Below are 21,391 nucleotides of genomic sequence, written 5' to 3' on the forward strand. Positions count from 1 at the left end.
TCCTGGGACAGCTTCCAGAATGGCTTGACGCCCGAACCCCCGGCCTCATCGTTGTTGGCCATGTTTCTCTCTAAATAGGAACAAAGTTTGGTCAAAAAGTTGGTTATTGTCAAGGAACAAGATCATGGTCTCATCATTTAGGGTTTGTCGACACCGAGGCATCCTAAAAGCTAAGCTTTTATCATTGAGGGTTTTTCGACGCCGAGGCACCCTAAAAGCCATGCATTAGTCACAAGTACGCCGGGGCACTTGATCCTACTTAATTAACTACTAAGATACCCCGGCCCATGCATTAGTCACAAGTACCCCATATGTCCTATTTTTAGCAAAGTCATGCTAAAATTCACGGAAAATTTCAGCATGACCTTTGCTGAAAATAGGACATATGGAGTACCCGAATTTGCCGGAACGGAAGTTAATCGACATTCCGGCAAACTCAAGGGCCTCTCGGGTGGACAAGGCAAAAAAGGCCTCCATCACAACATGGAAAATACATTGGCATGTGAAGAGGTGAAACAATATATGCATCTCCAAGCAGTATCATTCAACATTTTGGACAAAACACTACAAGCAACATGAGACACTGAAAACAATTGCTACCAATGAATCTACACTTCTATAACAAAATAAATCAGAAACTTAGTCTGTCATCATTAGGCAGCCACCATTAGTTATTCCGTTATGTTAAAGCAAATAAAACAGAGAATTGACTTGTGCAATCTGCAGGTAGCAGTAGCAGGGACGCGCAGGTTACTGCTGGTGGCATCCGAGATGTTTCACGAACGTCGGGTGTGTGCCAATGTATGCAAAGAATTGAAGATTGAAAAAGTTTCAAGCTACGCTGGAAGTTGATTGTGTGATGAGCTTCTTTTAAACGATAGTCGCTTTCAGAAAGAGATTGTTTGGTTTTTGTAATAGACTAAGTAAAGTTGTTGGAGTGAGCTGATCTCTTACATGGATAGCTTGCTTTGGTTTGGCTGAGAGCCATCCTTGTCGCTTTTACATGTGTTTGTTTTTCTTAGCTGAACCTGACAAACCTGAGGGTGCATCATCATATTTGTAATGACTGAAAATATTTACTTCAGGAAATATTTACTACTGTAGTTTCTGTTACAAACAAAAAAAAGACTGAAGTTTGTCCTAGCTATATTTCAGGATGATTTTTCAGTTGCTCATGCTTTTTACAAATTGTAGCTACTGTTTTTTATACCTAAACAAAATTGCCCTAGCTATATTTGCTACTGTTTTTATACCTAATTTTTTGCTACTGTTTTTTTAATTTGCTACTGCTTTTTTTAATTTGCTACTGTTTTTATACCTAAACAAAATTTCCCTAGCTATATTTGCTACTCTTTTTTTATTTGCTACTCTTTTTATACCTAATTTTTTTGCTACTGTTTTTAAAATTGCTACTATTCTTTTAAAATTGCTACTGTTTTTTATACCTAAAAAAAATTACCCTAGCTATATTTGCTAATATTTTTTATTTGCTACTGTTTTTATACCTAATTTTTTTGGTACTGTTTTTTTAAATTGCTACTGTTTTTGCTACTACCCTAATTTCCTAAAAGATTTCTAACTTTGCCAACTGTGCTAGATTTGCCCTAAAATTTACTGCCCTAACCCTAAAATTTGCAAACCCTACACCCTAAAATTTACAAAGGGGAAGGAGGAGGCCGGAGGGGGAGGGAGAGGTGGGGGCAGTACCTGAGGAGGCGGAGGAGGCCGGAGGGGACAAGGAGGAGGTCGGAGCGGCGCGGCGGTGGCGTGGACGAGGAGGAGGGCGAGGACGAGGACGACGGGGCGGCGGCGTCGGGAGAGGAGAGGGGAAGGGGATCGAGGGCGACGTCGAGGGGCGAGGAGGAGGTCGGGGCAGCGGCGTCGGGAGAGGAGAGGGGAAGGGGCAGCGGCGTCGGGGCGGAGACGAGGACGACGGGGCGGCGTCGAGGCGGCGGGGCAGCGGCGTCGGGAGAGGAGAGGGGAAGGGGATCGAGGGCGAGGGAGAGAGAGGGGATAGGTTATCTTCCAACAGGTACATCCATACTAATGGCGCACCTCACCCTGGTGCGCCATAAGTACATCCATACTAATGGCGCACCTCACCCTGGTGCGCCATTAGTATTTTTTTTGATTTCTGCTCGAGCCAACAGGTTATCTTCCACCTGACCTGATCCACACCAAGTTCCCTCTACTAGCTCGACTGGTCAGCAGCCAGTTCTCACACCAGGAGGTCCTGGGTTCGATTCCCAGGCTCCACAATTTTTTTATGCATTTAAAATGCTGTTTGATATTTATTTGTGTTTAAATATGTTCAAACTTGTTTAAATCATAACAGTAATATATTTTTATAAGACAGTAATATTTTTTTAAAAAATATCATCAAACAGTAATGCCGGTGGAGCGGGGGAGGGTGCGCGGGGTGCGGGGGGCCGGTGTACCGGGGGGTGCTCGGCGGCGAGGGGGACCGGATCTGGCGAGGTGGGATAGCGATCGAGATGGAGGGGGATCGAGATCGAGTGTCCATGAAATTTAAAAATATTCATGATAGTTCAAAAAGTGCCCATGAAATACAATCGAGAAATGAAGGCTACGATTTAAATACAATAGATCTTAGCTAGCTATCTGTTCACAATCTTCTTGCCCTTCTTTTTCGCAAATGGAGTTCTTCTGTGGAACGGACGTCCTTTAGGTAGGGTGGTCCTGCTTCTTCTTGTGGTGTATGCTGCTACTTCATCATCGTCGTCATGTTCGATTCTCGGGTCGCCGTACTTGTCGAAGTCTTGCTCATTGGCTACTCCATCCATTCCGATGATCTTCCTTTTGCCTCTCCTCACGACAACACGACTGGGCTTTGACGGGTCGGTAATGAAGAAGCATTGGTCCACTTGGGAAGCCAGTACCCATGGCTCATTTTTCGCGGTGACGTTTGCGCCTGCGGTCTTGGATTTGGCTTCAGGTATAACCATGGTGGTGAAATACCGGTCTTCTTTTAGGACGCTCTTGGCCCATCTGACACGGAACATCGGGACCTTCTCTCCAGCGTAGCTCAGCTCCTAGATCTCCTCGATCCTTCCGTAGTATCTGTCCTTGTCGTTACCGGTGTAGGATTCCATCGTTACCCCGGAGTTCTGATAACCATCGCTCTTCATGTCCTTGGCCTCGGTGTAGAATGTGTAGCCGTTGATATCGTACGCCTCATAGGTCATCAGGTTGTGCTCGGCGCCCTGTGACAAGGCGAATATGAGTTGTTCTTCCGCGGAAGAATCCTCATGTAAAGGGTACGACAGAAGCTTCTGCTTGAACCAACGCGTGAAACATGAGTTGTGCTCTTTGAGTATATCTCCGTCCGTCCTCTGTTGGCCTCGGTCATTGTACGTCTTCTTAATAAAGGTTTTGTGCTCTACCACCCAAGGATCGACCACGTCTATGTGTTGTAGCGCGACTAGGTTTGCTCTTTCAAAGTCGGCGAGTCGACCCTCGAAGTCGACATGCATTTCGCGGCGACCCTCACGGTGACCCCATCCAGCGAGCCTGGCGAGGTGCCTGTTGACGGGCAGACCAACGGGGTTCTCGATGCCTAGATAATTCGTGCAGTAGGAGATGCACTCTTCGGTCAGAAAGCCCCTGGCTATGCTTCCCTCTGGACGTGACATGTTGCGAACGTATCCTTTGATGACACCATTCATCCTTTCGAACGGCATCATGCTGTGCAGGAACGTCGGCCCGAGTTGGATGATATCGTCCACGATATGGACCAGCAGATGCACCATAACGTCAAAGAATGCGGGCGGGAAGTACATCTCAAGCTCGCATAGTATCACCACGATCTCTTCCTGTAGCCTTCTGAGTTGCCTCACGCCAACAGACTTCCGAGAGATGACGTCGAAAAAGTTGCATAGGCCAAATAGCGTTTCACGGACATGCGCGTCCATGATCCCACGGATTGCAACTGGAAGTATCTGCGTCATCAGCACGTGACAGTCGTGAGACTTCATCCCGCTGAACTTCAGCTTCGCTAGGTCTAGGTATCTGCTTATCTTCCCCGCGTAACCGTAAGGAAGTTTTACTCCTACGAGGCAGGTGAAAAGCTGCTCGATCTCCTCCTGACTTAGAGTGAAGCACGCGGGAGGGTAGTCATTTCCGGTCTTCTTGGCCTTTTTGCCTTTGCGACGACTTTCCGTGTCCTGCTTCGCCTCATCATCATCATCATCATCATCATCATATATAGCGTGAAGCTCCTGCCTGATGCCCATTGATTTCAAGTCTGCCCTTGCTTTCGGCCCATCTTTGGTCCTCTCTGGCATGTTGAGCAGGGTACCAAGCAGACTCTCGCACACGTTCTTCGTGATATGCATGACATCAAGGCTGTGAGGCACACGGTGGATCTTCCAGTACGGCAAGTCCCAGACAACAGACCTCGTTTTCCATACCTTCAGCAGCGGCTCTGGTGCCTTTCGCTTCTTTCCCGGCTCTGGCGCCTTTTGCTTCTTTCCCCGCAGTGGGCAGTCTTTCCAATTTTTCAACAGCTCGTCTATTTCCTGGCCGCTCCTCGTACGCGGGCGTCCTCGGGGTTCGGTTTCACCATCGAATAGATCCTTGCGTTTTCTCCACGGGTCATCATCGCGAAGCCACCTTCGATGTCCCATGAACACGGTTTTCGAAGACCCGGGATCTCTATCTAGCTGGCGATACGTTGTGTCATCCATGCACCTGACGCATCCAGAAAATCCGTGGACCACCTGCCCCGCGACATATCCGTAACCGAGATAGTCGTGCACCGTCGTGAGCAGCGCGGCTCTCATAGGGAAATATTCTTTCTCTGCGGCGTCCCACGTATTGGCTGGCGTTTTCCACAGCATGTCAAGCTCCTCTTTCAGCAGCCCCAGATACAGATTGATGTCGTTCCCTGGTTGTTTCGGTCCTTCAATTAGCATACTCATGTGAATGTACTTCCTCTTCATGCACAACCAGGGGGGAAGGTTGTACATCCACACAAACACAGGCCAGGTGCTATGTGTGCTTCTCTGGCTGCCAAACGGATTGACTCCATCGGTGCTCGCGCCCAGCACGATGTTCCTTGGATCGTTCCCAAATTCTAGGTCTTCGAAGTTCAACGCTTGCCACTGGCTCGCATCCTTAGGGTGACTCAGCATCTTGTCTTTTTTATCTATCTCCGGATCATTTGCGTCATCTTCTCGCTTCTTCTCCTCCCTATCCGTGTGCCAACGCAGGAGCTTTGCTACCTTAGGGTCCGCGAAATACCGCTGCAGACGAGGAGTGATCGGAAAGTACCACACCACTTTTCGAGGAGCTTTCTTCCTCTTCTTGTATCGAGTGACGCCGCACACCGGACATATGGTAGACTCCGCGTGCTCGTCCTGATAAATGATGCAATTGTTCATGCACACATGGTATTTCACGTGCGGTAAATCCAGAGGACACACGATTTTCTTCGCCTCCTCCAAACTGGTCGGGCACTTGTTCCCCTTGGGAAGACGTTCGTGCCAGAATGACATGTTCTCGTCGAAGCATGCGTCGGTCATTTTGTGTTTTACCTTCATCTCCAGAGCCATGAGCGTTACTTTCAGGCGGGTATCCTCGGGCCTGCATCCTTCATACAATGGAGTAACCGCGTCTAACTCAAGTTGATCCATCTTGGCTTTCTCTCGGGCGGCAGCTCTTGCGTTATCCGTCTGCTTGAGAAGCAGCTCTTGAATATGAGGGTCCTGCACCCAGCCCATCGATGGTCCAGCGTCGTCTGCTCCGCCGGCATCATCATCTTCATGATCATGCCCGTCGTCTGCTCCGACATCTTCCTCATCATCATGTCCTGCATCTTCTACATGATGACTGTGTACATCATCACCGTCGTGATCATCTCCTGGGGATTCTTCGTCTTCTCGCCCGCCCGAGCCGTGGTGGTTGTCTTGCTGCCCTTCCTCATTTCTTGCCCGGCCCCCATGGACGACTTCGTAGTCATCTTCATCACCTTGCCACCGATAGCCATCCATGAAACCACGCAAGAGCAGGTGGTCCCGCACCTGCCCGGATTCCGGGTCCGCAATAAGGCTCTTCAGCTTGCATCTTCGACACGGACATCTTATCTCCGTCTCGTTCTTTTGAAGCATCTCGGCCTTCGCGGACATCAAAAACCTATTCACGATTCCTTCGGTCATCATGCGGACCATGGTCGCCTGCGGGGTAGAGCAAAACGATATTTTAGAACCAAGAAAAAATTTGGCATGACTTTCCCTAAAAATAGGACAAAAAAGAATGCTTAATGCCAAAATTCTCGCCGAAACAGAAATGAATCAACATTCCGGCAAAATATTGGCAACTATCGCATTTCAAATACCGGTACACCTCCAAACACAAACACATATGCAACACCACGAACATACATAGATCTAGCTAGGCCATAAAAAGTGCATGTGCACATTGTTGTAGGGAGAACAACATAAATATAGCTTCCCCTTACTTACCTATCAAAACAAGGTAATTTAACCACTTAAATTGAATGAATCTATGGTGGAAATGAGGTGAAAAAGAGGAGGCACCCGAGACAAGGAGGAGGTGGAGAGAATGAAGTGGGGAGAAAGTGAGTGTGGGTAGGAGAGGCTGTCCAAAATATCTTGTTGCTGCCCACTTACTAATGGCGCACCAACTCTAAATGCGCCATTAGTAATCCAGGTTACTAATGGCGCACCTTCTGGTGGTGCGCCATTAGTAGTTTTGCAAAAAAAAACATACTAATGGCGCACTGTTCCACAGTGCGCCATTACTAGTTTAAACTAGTAATGGCACACAGTGGAAAAGTGCGCCATTAGTAGTTTTGCAAAAAAGGGAATAAAAAATATAATAGAAAAAACAACATTAGTGGCGCACTTTCCGGCAGGTGCGCCATTACTAGTTACAACTAGTAATGGCGCACTGTGTCTGGATGCGCCATTAGTATGTTTGGACAGGCGCACTAGTTAATTTTTTTTTGATACTAATGGCGCACCCTGGGCCAGGTGCGCCATTACTAGTTACAACTAGTAATGGCGCACTGTGTCTGGATGCGCCATTAGTATGTTTGGACAGGTGCACTAGTTAAATTTTTTTTTGATACTAATGGCGCACCCTGCGCCAGGTGCGCCATTAGTAGTTTCAACTCTAATGGCGTATCAGAAGGTGGTGCGCCATTAGTATATACTAATGGCGCACCGCTTGTCTGGTGCGCCATTAGTGTCAATCCCATCTATAGCCCTTTTTCTAGTAGTGTTTTGCTCTCCCTCGTATTGATCAAATTATTGATGCTACGGCGGGTTGTGAGCGTTTGAGTTTTTTGGATGCGTACTCTGGTTACCATCAGATCAAAATGGCTGTTAAGGACCAAGAGAAGACGGCGTTCATTACTCCCTTTGGAGCTTTCTGTTATGTGTCTATGCCTTTTGGGCTCAAGAGTGCACATGCGACTTACCAGCGTTGCGTGCAGAATTGTCTTCATGATCAGATTGGGCGCAACGTTCATGCCTATGTGGATGATATTGTGGTCAAATCCAGAGAGAAGGAGACCTTGATAGATGATCTGAGAGAGACCTTTGATAATCTCCGGGTCTACAAGATGATGCTTAACCCAGCCAGGTGTGTTTTTGGTGTTCCTGCAGGCAAGCTCTTGGGTTTTCTGGTTTCTCACAGAGGCATTGAAGCTAACCCGGAGAAGATCAAGGCAACCACCTCTCTGGCTAAGCCGGCATGCATAAATGACGTCCAGCGTCTGGCAGGTCGCATCGCTGCTTTGAGTCGATTTATAAGCCGGTTGAGCGAAAAGGCCATACCACTGTATCAGATGATGAAGAAAACAGATGACTTTGTCTGGAGTGATGCTGCTAATGCTGCTTTTGAGGATTTGAAAAGACAGTTAGCTGAGCCGCCAGTCCTTGCTGCTCCTGTCGATAAGGAGCCCTTATTGTTGTATGTAGCCGCTAACACACGAGCCGTCAGTGTGGCCGTCGTGGTGGAGCGCAAGGAGGCGGGTAAGGAACATCCGGTTCAGCGGCCGGTTTACTATGTCAGCGAAGTACTCATTGAGTCCAAGCAACGGTATCCAGATTGGCAGAAGCTTGTTTATGGGGTGTTCATGGCAAGCCGGAAGCTTAAGCATTATTTCCAGGGCCACCCCATCATTGTGGTTAGTTCTGCTCCTTTAGGAGATATCATCCAAAACAGAGAAGCCACTGGAAGAGTTGCTAAGTGGGCCATTGAACTTGGGCCTCATGATTTAAAGTATGTGCCACTCACTGCTATCAAATCTCAAGCATTGGTAGACTTCATCAACGACTGGACAGAACTACAGATGCCTGAGGAGAGGCCAGATAACACATACTGGACTATTCACTTCGACGGGTCCAGGCAGTTGGAGGGCTCGGGGGCTGGAGTCGTTTTAGCTTCCCCTCGAGGTGACAAATTTCGTTATGTGCTACGGTTGATGTTCCCCTGTACTAACAATGCAGCTGAGTATGAGGCCTTGCTCCATGGTCTTCGGATGGCTAAGGAGATGAGCTTAAGCCGGGTGAGATGCTTTGGCGACTCAGATTTGGTGGCTCAACAGGTATCAGGCAAGTGGGATTCCAAGGACCCCCTCATGGCGGCTTATCGCCGTGAAGTTGATGCCATCGCCAGGCATTTTCAGGGTTATCAAGTGGAGCACATTGACCACAGAAAGAACGAGGCGGGTGATGCCTTAAGCCGGCTGGGCTCTCAGCGTAAGCTGGTGCCACCTAATACTTTCTTGGATATTCTGCATAACCCTTCTGTCAAGTTGCCTACAGAGGAAGACTTGGCTGTTCCTGACCCAGAAGCACAGTTGGTGGCGGCTCTTCACGTTATCCCAGATTGGACAGTGCCATACTTGGCTTACATGACCCGGGGAGACTTGCCTGAGGATGAAACTTTGGCCAGACAAATAACCCGGCGGTCTAAGTCAATGATAATTATCAATGGCGAGCTGCATCATCGCAGTGTTACTGGGGCTTTTCAGCGTTGTGTTTCCCCTGAGGAGGGTCAAGAAATTTTACGAGAGGTTCACGAGGGGGATTGTGGCCATCATGCCGGCTCGAAATCCCTTGTGGCGAAGGCTTTTCGTCATGGTTTTTATTGGCTGACGGCTCACGCCGACGCAGAGGACCTAGTCAGTAAATGTGACGATTGTTAGAAGTTCTCAAGACGTGCTCACGTGCCGGCTCAAGAGTTGAGGATGATTCCAATCACTTGGCCGTTTGCAGTCCGGGGGCTTGATATGGTTGGGCCTTTCAAAAGGTCCAAGGATAAGAAGACCCACCTTTTGGTGGCGGTGGACAAGTTCACAAAGTGGGTTGAGGCAGAGCCAGTTAGTAAGTGTGACGCAGCCACGGCGGTTCAGTTCATGAAAAAGGTGATATTTCGCTTTGGTTTTCCACACAGCATTATAACTGACAATGGTACCAATCTGTCTAAAGGCGCCATGGAAGAATTTTGCCAACGAGAGCATATTCGGCTTGATGTTTCATCAGTAGCTCACCCCCAATCTAATGGTCAAGCTGAGAGAGCCAATCAGGAAATCTTGAAAGGCATCAAGCCCCGGCTTTTGGTCCCTTTACAACGGACGCTGGGTTGTTGGGTGGAGGAGTTACCCTCTGTGTTATGGAGCATCAATACTACTCCTAACAGGTCTACGGGTTACACGCCTTTCTTCATGGTCTACGGAGCTGAGGCGGTTCTCCCTAGCGACATCCGCCATAACTCGCCTCGAGTGGCGGCTTATGTTGAGGCGGACAATGAGCAAGCGCGTCAAGATGCTCTTGACTTGTTGGACGAACAACGTGATGTAGCAGCAGCTCGCTTGGCGATTTACCAACAAGACCTGTGCCGCTATCACAGCCGCCGGGTTAAGTCCAGGACCTTTCAGGAAGGTGATTTGGTGCTCCGGCTCATCCAGGATCAAACAGATGCACACAAGTTATCCCCACCTTGGGAAGGGCCCTTTATGGTCAGCAAGAACTTGCACAACGGGTCATACTACCTCATCGATATTCGAGAGCACAAAGATTCACGTAAGTCGGAGGAGGAGACCCGCCGGCCATGGAATATAGCTCAGTTTCGGCCTTATTACACCTGAGCCACCGGCTCTCGTAATGTACATATTTCTATAGCCATGTATATATTATGATGAATAATAAAGCAGGACCTCTGTCCTTTTTCCCCCTCCAAAGGTAAAAGTGTCATTGTTATTTTCATTATGATATCACATGATCACTTGGGGGCTTCCTGTTCAAACATAGGTCGTATTCGAACCAAAGAGAACATAGATGTCGATACCCACTTGATTGGCATATTGCCGAGCTCACTGGGGAGTTTCTTGATCATATTTGAATCATAGCTCAACCCCCTTTGGGAACCGACGTGGATCGTATTCGAATCAGTGTCATTAAACAACTTTCAAGGTCATTTGGGGGCTTCCTATTCAAACATAGGTCATATTCGAACCAAAGAGAACATAGCTGTCGGTACCCTCTTGATCGGCAACGCCAAAGCCACTGGGGGCTATATGATCGTATTCAAATCTTAGCTTAACCCCTTTGGGACGGTTCTCTGGTCGTATTCGAATCAGAAGCCTCCAAATTTTTGAAGTCTCTTTGTTGCAAACAAGTTCTTTTGATTATATCTAAAGTGTTCAAGGGTAGTTTCTACTCCACCGGCTTGACTTTGGTCAATAGAGTTGATCATACATGATAAGCATCATGTTACATAGTGGGGTTTTTACTCATTATTCGGATCACATAAACCGGAGGTGTACTTGAAGGATCAAAGGTATGCTGTTATGGTTGTCTCAAGGATATAATGGAGGACCGGTTTGTTATGATTCTGGGTTATATGTAAAGTGTATGACTCTCCATGCGGTAAGCCGCCAAGGGACTTGTGATTTGTTTTTCTATGCAGGACAATTAAAGACAGCTCTTTAAACATAAGGAAAACAGAGGATCAAGCATAACCCGAAAATATAAAAGGGCAGCTTAAACAATGTTGAGCGCTACACACGTGCGCGATGGCACGACAAAATTAACCGTTTGTCCTACTCTATTACATGACTCCCCGAGTCCAAAAGGTGATGCATCGTCTTTTAAGACATAACCATGAGCCGCCTACGAGATCAAGGGCGTTGTAGGCCTGAGGTTTCCGGGTCATCCCTCTCCGCTCCTCCGGCTGTTTCCATGACCTGGAAGGTTGATGATTTCCAGTCAATGCCACTCAAGGCTTCAAATTGAGCCTCATCATCAATTAACCCGGCCGGGTCAACTTCAGGGGCGAAGGTATGCTTACGAGTTGGAGGAATCAGGCTGACTGCTTCATAGCGTGGTGTTGGGATTCTCTGATTCTCCGCGTCATAGCCCGGTTGGTATTTGGTAAGATCTGTGTCATTACCAATCAAAGTGGCCACAGGGCGTACGCTCTTCACACAAGCAGCGAAGTCCTTCTGGTCAAAGGGGGTGCCATCTTCCTTCAAGCTGGGATACCCAAGGGCGATGTCAGCCGGGTCTAGCTCCGGTAGAAACGCCTTGGCCCGGCTCTGAGCGGCTATAGCTCCGGCTCTTGCAGAAGCCCGTCTCAACTCTTGGAAGTGTTGAGGAAGTACGGCAAGCCGCCTGAGTACATCCGCCAGGTGAGTGGGAACTTCATTTGACAGAGCCACAACGGCTAAGGCACGTTGTGACCCGGTGTAAAGTTGCTCTACCAAGGTATAAACCGCCTTCAATTTTGTCAGCACATTTTGATTAAGATTGGAGCTCCTGTGGCCTGCATTGCAAAGACAGGTAAGCTGATGACAATTGAGATGCTCTTTGGAAAAGATGTAAACTAGCTAAACACTTATAGAGTAGCTTACCAAAGATTGCGGAGACCATCTGAGAAACATGGTGTTTTAAGCCGGATAGCTCGGTGGCTGTTCCAGCAAGAGTGGCCTCCGCTTGTTCGGCCCGGCTGAGCAAAGCCGCCTTTTCATCCGCCCAGGCTTTTCTCTCTGCTTGAAATTTATTCTTCAGTTTCTCTTGAGCAGATACACTAATTTCAAACTTGGAGTTGGCCTTTTTGGTTTCATTTTCTTGAGTCTTCAGGCGGTTCTTTAAATCATAGATCTTCGATTCAAATTCCTTGACGGCGGCCTGTATAAATTCCGGGTCACAATTAGGGTGATTATAATGTAACATTAAGTCCCAAGCACTTTGCAAGCAAAGACACTTGGTGAAGGAAATATGCCCTAGAGGCAATAATAAAGTATTATATATTTCCTTATATCATGATAAATGTTTATTATTCATGCTAGAATTGTATTAACCGGAAACATAATACATGTGTGAATACATAGACAAACAGAGTGTCACTAGTATGCCTCTACTTGACTAGCTCGTTAATCAAAGATGGTTATGTTTCCTAGCCATAGACATGAGTTGTCATTTGACTAACGGGATCACCTCATTAGGAGAATGACGTGATTGACTTGACCCATTCCGTTAGCTTAGCACCCGATCGTTTAGTATGTTGCTATTGCTTTCTTCATGACTTATACATGTTCCTATGACTATGAGATTATGCAACTCCCGTTTACCGGAGGAACACTTTGTGTGCTACCAAACGTCACAACGTAAATGGGTGATTATAAAGGTGCTCTACAGGTGTCTCCAAAGGTACTTGTTGGGTTGGCGTATTTCGAGATTAGGATTTGTCACTCCGATTGTCGAAGAGGTATCTCTGGGCCCACTCGGTAATGCACATCACTATAAGCCTTGCAAGCATTGTGACTAATAAGTTAGTTGCGGGATGATGTGTTACGGAACGAGTAAAGAGACTTGCCGGTAACGAGATTGAACTAGGTATCGAGATACCGACGATCGAATCTCGGGCAAGTAACATACTGATAACAAAGGGAACAACGTATGTTGTTATGCGGTCTGACCGATAAAGATCTTCGTAGAATATGTGAGAGCCAATATGGGCATCCAGGTCCCGCTATTGGTTATTGACCGGAGACGTGTCTCGGTCATGTCTACATAGTTCTCGAACCCGTAGGGTCCGCACGCTTAAAGTTACGATGACAGTTTTATTATGAGTTTATGTATGTTGATGTACCGAAGGAGTTCGGAGTCCCGGATGAGATCGGGGACATGACGAGGAGTCTCGAAATGGTCGAGACGTAAAGATCGATATATTGGACGACTATATTCAGACTTCGGAAAGGTTCCGAGTGATTCGGGTATTTTTCGGAGTACCGGAGAGTTACGGGAATACGTATTGGGCCTTATTGGGCCATACGGGAAAGAAGGAAAAGGGCCTCAAGGGTGGCCGCACCCCTCCCCTTGGTCTGGTCTGAATTGGACTAGGGAAGGGGGGCGCCCCCTTCCTTCCTTCTCTTTTTCCCTTCCTCTTTTCCTATTCCATATGGGAGGTGGAACCCTACTAGGACTAGGGAGTCCTAGTAGGACTCCACACTTGGTGCGCCCCTCCTAGGGCCGGCCTCCTCCTCCCTTGCTCCTTTATATACGGGGGCAGGGGGGCACCCCAGAGACACAACAATTGATCCTTGAGATCTCTTAGCCGTGTGCGGTGCCCCCCTCCACTATATTACACCTCGATAATACCGTTGCGGAGCTTAGGCGAAACCCTGCGTCGGTGGAACATCATCATCGTCACCACGCCGTCGTGCTGACGAAACTCTCCCTCAACACTCGGCTGGATCGGAGTTCGAGGGACGTCATCGAGCTGAACGTGTGTAGAACTCGGAGGTGCCGTGCGTTCGGTACTTGATCGGTCGGATCGTGCAGACGTACGACTACATCAACCGCGTTGTGATAACGCTTCCGCTGTCGGTCTACGAGGGTACGTGGACAACACTCTCCCCTCTCGTTGCTATGCATCACCATGATCTTGCGTGTGCGTAGGAATTTTTTTGAAATTACTACGTTCCCCAACAGTGGTATCAGAGCCTGGTTTTATGCGTTGATGCTATGCACGAGTAGAACACAAGTGAGTTGTGGGCGATATAAGTCATACTGCTTACCAGCATGTCATACTTTGGTTCAGCGGTATTGTGAGATGAAGCGGCCCGGACCGACATTACGCGTACGCTTACGCGAGACTGGTTTCACCGTTCGGAGCACTCGTTGCTTAAAGGTGACTGGCGGGTGTCTGTCTCTCTCACTTTAGTTGAACCGAGTGTGGCTACGCCCGGTCCTTGCGAAGGTTAAAACAACACCAACTTGACAAACTATCGTTGTGGTTTTGATGCGTAGGTAAGAACGGTTCTTGCTAAGCCCGTAGCAGCCACGTAAAACATGCAACAACAAAGTAGAGGACGTCTAACTTGTTTTTGCAGGGCATGTTGTGATGTGATATGGTCAAGACATGATGTGATATAATGTGTTGTATGAGATGATCATGTTTTGTAACCGAGTTATCGGCAACTGGCAGGAGCCATATGGTTGTCGCTTTATTGTATGAGATGCAATCGCCATGTAATAGTTTTACTTTATCACTAAGCGGTAGCGATAGTCGTAAAAGCAATAAGTTGGCAAGACGACAACGATACTACGATGGAGATCAAGGTGTCGAGCCGGTGACGATGGTGATCATGACGGTGCTTCGGAGATGGAGATCACGAGCACGGTGCTTCGGAGATGGAGATCACAAGCACAAGATGATGATGGCCATATCATATCACTTATATTGATTGCATGTGATGTTAATCCTTTATGCATCTTATCTTGCTTTGATTGACGGTAGCATTATAAGATGATCTCTCACTAAAATTTCAAGATAAAAGTGTTCTCCCTGAGTATGCACCGTTGCAAAAGTTCTTCGTGCTGAGACACCACGTGTTAATCGGGTGCGATAGGCTCTACGTTCAAATACAACGGGTGCAAAACAGTTGCACACGCGGAATACTCAGGTTAAACTTGACGAGCCTAGCATATACAGATATGACCTCGGAACACAGAGACCGAAAGGTCGAGCGTGAATCATATAGTAGATATGATCAACATAGTGATGTTCACCATTGAAACTACTCCATCTCACGTGTTAATCGGACATGGTTTAGTTGCTTTGGATCACGTAATCACTTAGATGATTAGAGGGATGTCTATCTAAGTGGGAGTTCTTAAGTAATATGATTAATTGAACTTAAATTTATCATGAACTTAGTCCTGATAGTATTTTGCAAATGATGTTGTAGATCAATAGCTCGCGTTGTTGCTTCCCTATGTTTATTTTTGATATGTTCCTAGAGAAAATTATGTTGAAAATGTTAGTAGCAAAGATGCGGATTGGATCCGTGATCTGAGGATTATCCTCATTGCTGCACAGAAAAATTATGTCCTTGATGCACCGCTAGGTGACAGGCCTATTGCAGAAGCAGATGCAGATGTTATGAACGTTTGGCTAGCTCAATATGATGACTACTTGATAGTTTAGTGCACCATGCTTAACGGCTTAGAATCGGGACTTCAAAGACGTTTTGAACGTCATGGACCATATGAGATGTTCCAGGAGTTGAAGTTAATATTTCAAGCAAATACCCGAGTTGAGAGATATGAAGTCTCCAACAAGTTCTATAGCTAAAAGATGGAGGAGAATCGCTCAACTAGTGAGCATGTGCTCAGATTGTCTGGGTACTACAATCGCTTGAATCAAGTGGGAGTTAATCTTCCAGATAAAATAGTGATTGACAGAATTCTCTAGTCACCATCACCAAGTTAGTAGAACTTCGTGATGAACTATAGTATGCAAGGGATGACGAAAGTAATTCCCGAGCTCTTCGTGATGCTAAAATCGACGAAGGTAGAAATCAAGAAAAACATCAAGTGTTGATGGTAGACGAGACCACTTCAAGTGTTGATGGTTGACGAGACCACTAGTTTCAAAAAAAGGGCAAAGGGAAGAAGGGGAACTTCAAAAAGAACGGCAAGCAAGTTGCTACTCAAGTGAAGAAACCCAAGTCTGTACCTAAGCCTGAGACTAAGTGCTTCTACTGCAAAGGGACTGGTCACTGGAAGCGGAACTACCCCAACTATTTGGTGGATAAGAAGGATGGCAAAGTGAACAAAGGTATATTGGATATACATGTTATTGATGTGTACTTACTAGTGTTTATAGCAACCCCTCGGTATTTGATACTGGTTTAGTTGCTAAGAGTAGTAACTCGAAACGGGAGTTGCAGAATAAATAGAGACTAGTAAAAGGCGAGGTGACGATGTGTGTTGGAAGTAGTTCCAAGATTGATATGATCATCATCGCACACTCCCTGTACTTTCAGGATTAGTGTTGAAACTAAATAAGTGTTATTTGGTGTTTGCGTTGAGCATGAATATGATTTGATCATGTTTATTGCAATACGGTTATTCATTTAAGTTAGAGAACAATTGTTGTTCTGTTTACATGAATAAAAACCTTCTATGGTCATACACACCAACGAAAATGGTTTGTTGGATCTCGATCGTAGTGATACACATATTCATAATAATGAAGCCAAAAGATGCAAAGTTAATAATGATAGTGCAACTTATTTGTGGCACTGCCGTTTAGGTCATATTGGTGTAAAGCGCATGAAGAAACTCCATACTGATGGGATTTTGGAATCACTTGATGCTTGCGAACCGTGCCTCATGGGCAAGATGACTAAAAAGCCGTTCTCCGGAACTATGGAGAGAGCAACAGATTTGTTGGAAATCATACATACAGATGTGTGTGGTCCGATGAATATTGAGGCTCGTGGCGGATATCGTTATTTTCTCACCTTCACAGATGATTTGAGCAGATATGCGTATATCTACTTAATGAAACATAAGTCTGAAACATTTGAAAAGTTCAAAGAATTTCAGAGTGAAGTTGAAAATCATCGTAACAAGAAAATAAAATTCCTACGATCTGATCGTGGAGGAGAATATTTGAGTTACGTGTTTGGACTACATTTGAAACAATGCGGAATAGTTTCGCAACTCACGCCACCCGGAACACCACAGCATAATGGTGTATCCGAACGTCATAACCGATACTATATTGGATATAGTGCAATCTATGATCTCTCTTACCAATTTACCACTATCGTTTTGGGGTTATGCATTAGAGACAGCTACATTCACGTTAAATAGGGCACCATCGAAATCCGTTGAGACGACGCCTTATGAACTGTGGTTTGGCAAGAAACCAAAGTTGTCGTTTCTTAAAATTTTGGGGTTGCGATGCTTATGTGAAAAGTTTCATCCTGATAAGCTCAAAACCCAAATCGGAGAAATGTGTCTTCATAGGATACCCAAAGGAGACAGTTGGGTACACCTTCTATCACAGATCCGAAGGCAAGACATTTGTTGCTAAGAATGGATCCTTTCTAGAGAAGGAGTTTCTCTCGAAAGAAGTGAGTGGGAGGAAAGTAGAACTTGGTGAGGTAACTGTACCTGCTCCCTTATTGGAAAGTAGTTCATCACAGAAATCTGTTCCTGTGACTCCTACACCAATTATTGAGGAAGTTAATGATGATGATCATGTAACTTCAGATCAAGTTACTACCAAACCTCGTAGGTAAACCAGAGTAAGATCCGCACCAGAGTGGTACGGTAATCCTGTTCTGGAGGTTATGTTACTAGACCATGACGAACCTACGAACTATGAGGAAGCGATGATGAGCACAGATTCCGCAAAATGGCTTGAGGCCATGAAATCTGAGATGAGATCCATGTATAAGAACAAAGTATGGACTTTGATTGACTTGCCCAATGATCGGCGAGTCATTGAGAATAAATGGATCTTCAAGAGGAAGACGGATGTTGATAGTAGTGTCACTATCTACAAAGCTAGAATTGTTGCAAAAAGGTTTTCGACAAGTTCAAGATGTTGACTACGATGAGAGTTTCTCACTCGTATCTATGCTTAAGTCTGTCTGAATCATGTTAGCAATTGCCGCATTTTATGAAATATGGCAAATGGATAAACAAAACTACATTCCTTAATGGATTTATTAAAGAAGAGTTGTATATGATGCAACCAGAAGGTTTTGTCAATCCTAAAGGTGCTAACAAAATATGTAAGCTCCAGCGATCCATCTATGGACTGGTGCAAGCATCTCGGAGTTGGAATATACACTTTGATAAGTTGATCAAAGAATATAGTGTTATACAGACTTGCGGTGAAGCCTGTATTTACAAGAAAGTGAGTGGGAGCACTACAGCATTTCTGATAAGTATATGTGAATGACATATTGTTGATCGGAAATAATGTAGAATTATTCTGCAAAGCATAAAGGAGTGTTTGAAAGAAGTTTTTCAAAGAAAGACCTCGGTGAAGCTGCTTACATATTGAGCATCAAGATCTATAGAGATAGATCAAGACGCTTGATAAGTTTTTTCAATGAGTACATACCTTAACAAGATTTTGAAGTAGTTCAAAATAGAACAGTCAAAGAAAGAGTTCTTGCCTGTGTTACAAGGTGTGAAATTGAGTAAGACTCAAAGCCCGACCACGGCAGAAGATAGAAAGAGAATGAAAGTCATTCCCTATGCCTTGGCCATAGGTTCTATAAAGTATGCCATGCTGTGTACCAGATCTATTGTATACCCTACACTGATTTTGGCAAGGGAGTACAATAGTGATCTAGGAGTAGATCACTGGACAGCGGTCAAAATTATCCTTAGTGGAATAAGGATATGTTTCTCGATTATGGAAGTGACAAAAGGTTCGTCGTAAAGGGTTACGTCGATGCAAGTTTTGACACTAAATCTAGATGACTCTAAGTCTCGGTGTAGATACATATTGAAAGTGGGAGCAATTAGCTAGAGTAGCTCCGTGCAGAGCATTGTAGACATAGAAATTTGCAAAATACTTACGGATCTGGATGTGACAGACCCGTTGACTAAAATTATCTCACAATCAAAACATGATCACACCTTAGTACTCTTTGGGTGTTAATCACATAGCGATGTGAACTAGATTATTGACTCTAGTAAACCCTTTGAGTGTTGGTCACATAGAGATGTGAACTATGGGTGTTAATCACATGGTGATGTGAATTATTGATGTTAAATCACATGGCGATGTGAACTAGATTATTGACTCTAGTGCAAGTGGGAGACTGAAGGAAATATGCCCTAGAGGCAATAATAAAGTATTATATATTTCCTTATATCATGATAAATGTTTATTATTCATGCTAGAATTGTATTAACCGGAAACATAATACATGTGTGAATACATAGACAAACAGAGTGTCACTAGTATGCCTCTACTTGACTAGCTCGTTAATCAAAGATGGTTATGTTTCCTAGCCATAGACATGAGTTGTCCTTTGATTAACAGGATCACCTCATTAGGAGAATGACGTGATTGACTTGACCCATTCCGTTAGCTTAGCACCCGATCGTTTAGTATGTTGCTATTGCTTTCTTCATGACTTATACATGTTCCTATGACTATGAGATTATGCAACTCCCGTTTACCGGAGGAACACTTTGTGTGCTACCAAACGTCACAACGTAAATGGTGATTATAAAGGTGCTCTACAGGTGTCTCCAAAGGTACTTGTTGGGTTGGCGTATTTTGAGATTAGGATTTGTCACTCCGATTGTCGGAGAGGTATCTCTGGGCCCACTCGGTAATGCACATCACTATAAGCCTTGCAAGCATTGTGACTAATAAGTTAGTTGCGGGATGATGTGTTACGGAACGATCAAAGAGACTTGCCGGTAACGAGATTGAACTAGGTATCGAGATACCGACGATCGAATCTCGGGCAAGTAACATACTGATGACAAAGGGAACAACGTATGTTGTTATGCGGTCTGACCGATAAAGATCTTCGTAGAATATGTGGGAGCCAATATGGGCATCCAGGTCCCGCTATTGGTTATTGACCGGAGACGTGTCTCGGTCATGTCTACATAGTTCTCGAACCCGTAGGGTCCGCACGCTTAAAGTTACGATGACAGTTTTATTATGAGTTTATGTATGTTGATGTACCGAAGGAGTTCGGAGTCCCGGATGAGATCGGGGACATGACGAGGAGTCTCGAAATGGTCGAGACGTAAAGATCGATATATTGGACGACTATATTCGGACTTCGGAAAGGTTCCGAGTGATTCGGGTATTTTTCGGAGTACCGGAGAGTTACGGGAATACGCATTGGGCCTTATTGGGCCATACGGGAAAGAAGGAAAAGAGCCTCAAGGGTGGCCGCACCCCTCCCCTTGGTCTGGTCCGAATTGGACTAGGGAAGGGGGCGCCCCCTTCCTTCCTACTCTTTTTCCCTTCCTCTTTTCCTATTCCATATGGGAGGTGGAATCCTACTAGGACTAGGGAGTCCTAGTAGGACTCCACACTTGGTGCGCCCCCTCCTAGGGCCGGCCTCCTCCTCCCTTGCTCCTTTATATACGGGGGCAGGGGGGCACCCCAGAGACACAACAATTGATCCTTGAGATCTCTTAGCCGTGTGCGGTGCCCCCCTCCACCATATTACACCTCGATAATACCGTTGCGGAGCTTAGGCGAAGCCCTGCGTCGGTGGAACATCATCATCGTCACCACGCCGTCGTGCTGACGAAACTCTCCCTCAACACTCGGCTGGATCGGAGTTCGAGGGACGTCATCGAGCTGAACGTGTGTAGAACTCGGAGGTGCCGTGCGTTCGGTACTTGATCGGTCGGATCGTGAAGACGTACGACTACATCAACCGCGTTGTGATAACGCTTCCGCTGTCGGTCTACGAGGGTACGTGGACAACACTCTCCCCTCTCGTTGCTATGCATCACCATGATCTTGCGTGTGCGTAGGAATTTTTTTGAAATTACTACGTTCCCCAGCACTTGGCACTTGGGGGCTAATGTATGCTGAAGAGCTCTATTTACAGTGGCGGTTCATGCAAATAAGTCCCAAGCACTTTGCAAGCAAAGGTACTTGGCACTTGGGGGCTAATGCATATTGCTGTTCAACTACTTGATTAAAACAAGGTAAGGACCGGTTTAGATATGCTGATTAAACCGGACATTGAGTGCTATCAGGTAAGCCATTTTTCTTGCAATGATTACTAAGCCGGTATTAAGTCTACAACATATTTTTATCATAAGTAATAGACTTGGAGGTTGGCATGGTAAGTATAACTATGGAGTAAGAAAGAGAATTGTACCTCAGATTTTTGCTGTATTTGTTTCACCATGTCAATCTCTAGATCCCGGCTGTTGTGCACTTCATTCACATAGCCAGAGACAATATCTTCAATGCTCAGATGAGCATAATCAGTGATGGCCAGCTTGGCCCGGCGGCGCTCCAGAAGTTCTTCCTTGGTAGAGCACTTGGCCAGCACGGTAGGTCATCCCGGTTCGACAAACTCAGTCCGGGT

The sequence above is a fragment of the Aegilops tauschii genome, chromosome 4 (assembly GCF_002575655.3).
Source record: "Aegilops tauschii subsp. strangulata cultivar AL8/78 chromosome 4, Aet v6.0, whole genome shotgun sequence".
Lineage (NCBI taxonomy): Eukaryota > Viridiplantae > Streptophyta > Magnoliopsida > Poales > Poaceae > Aegilops > Aegilops tauschii.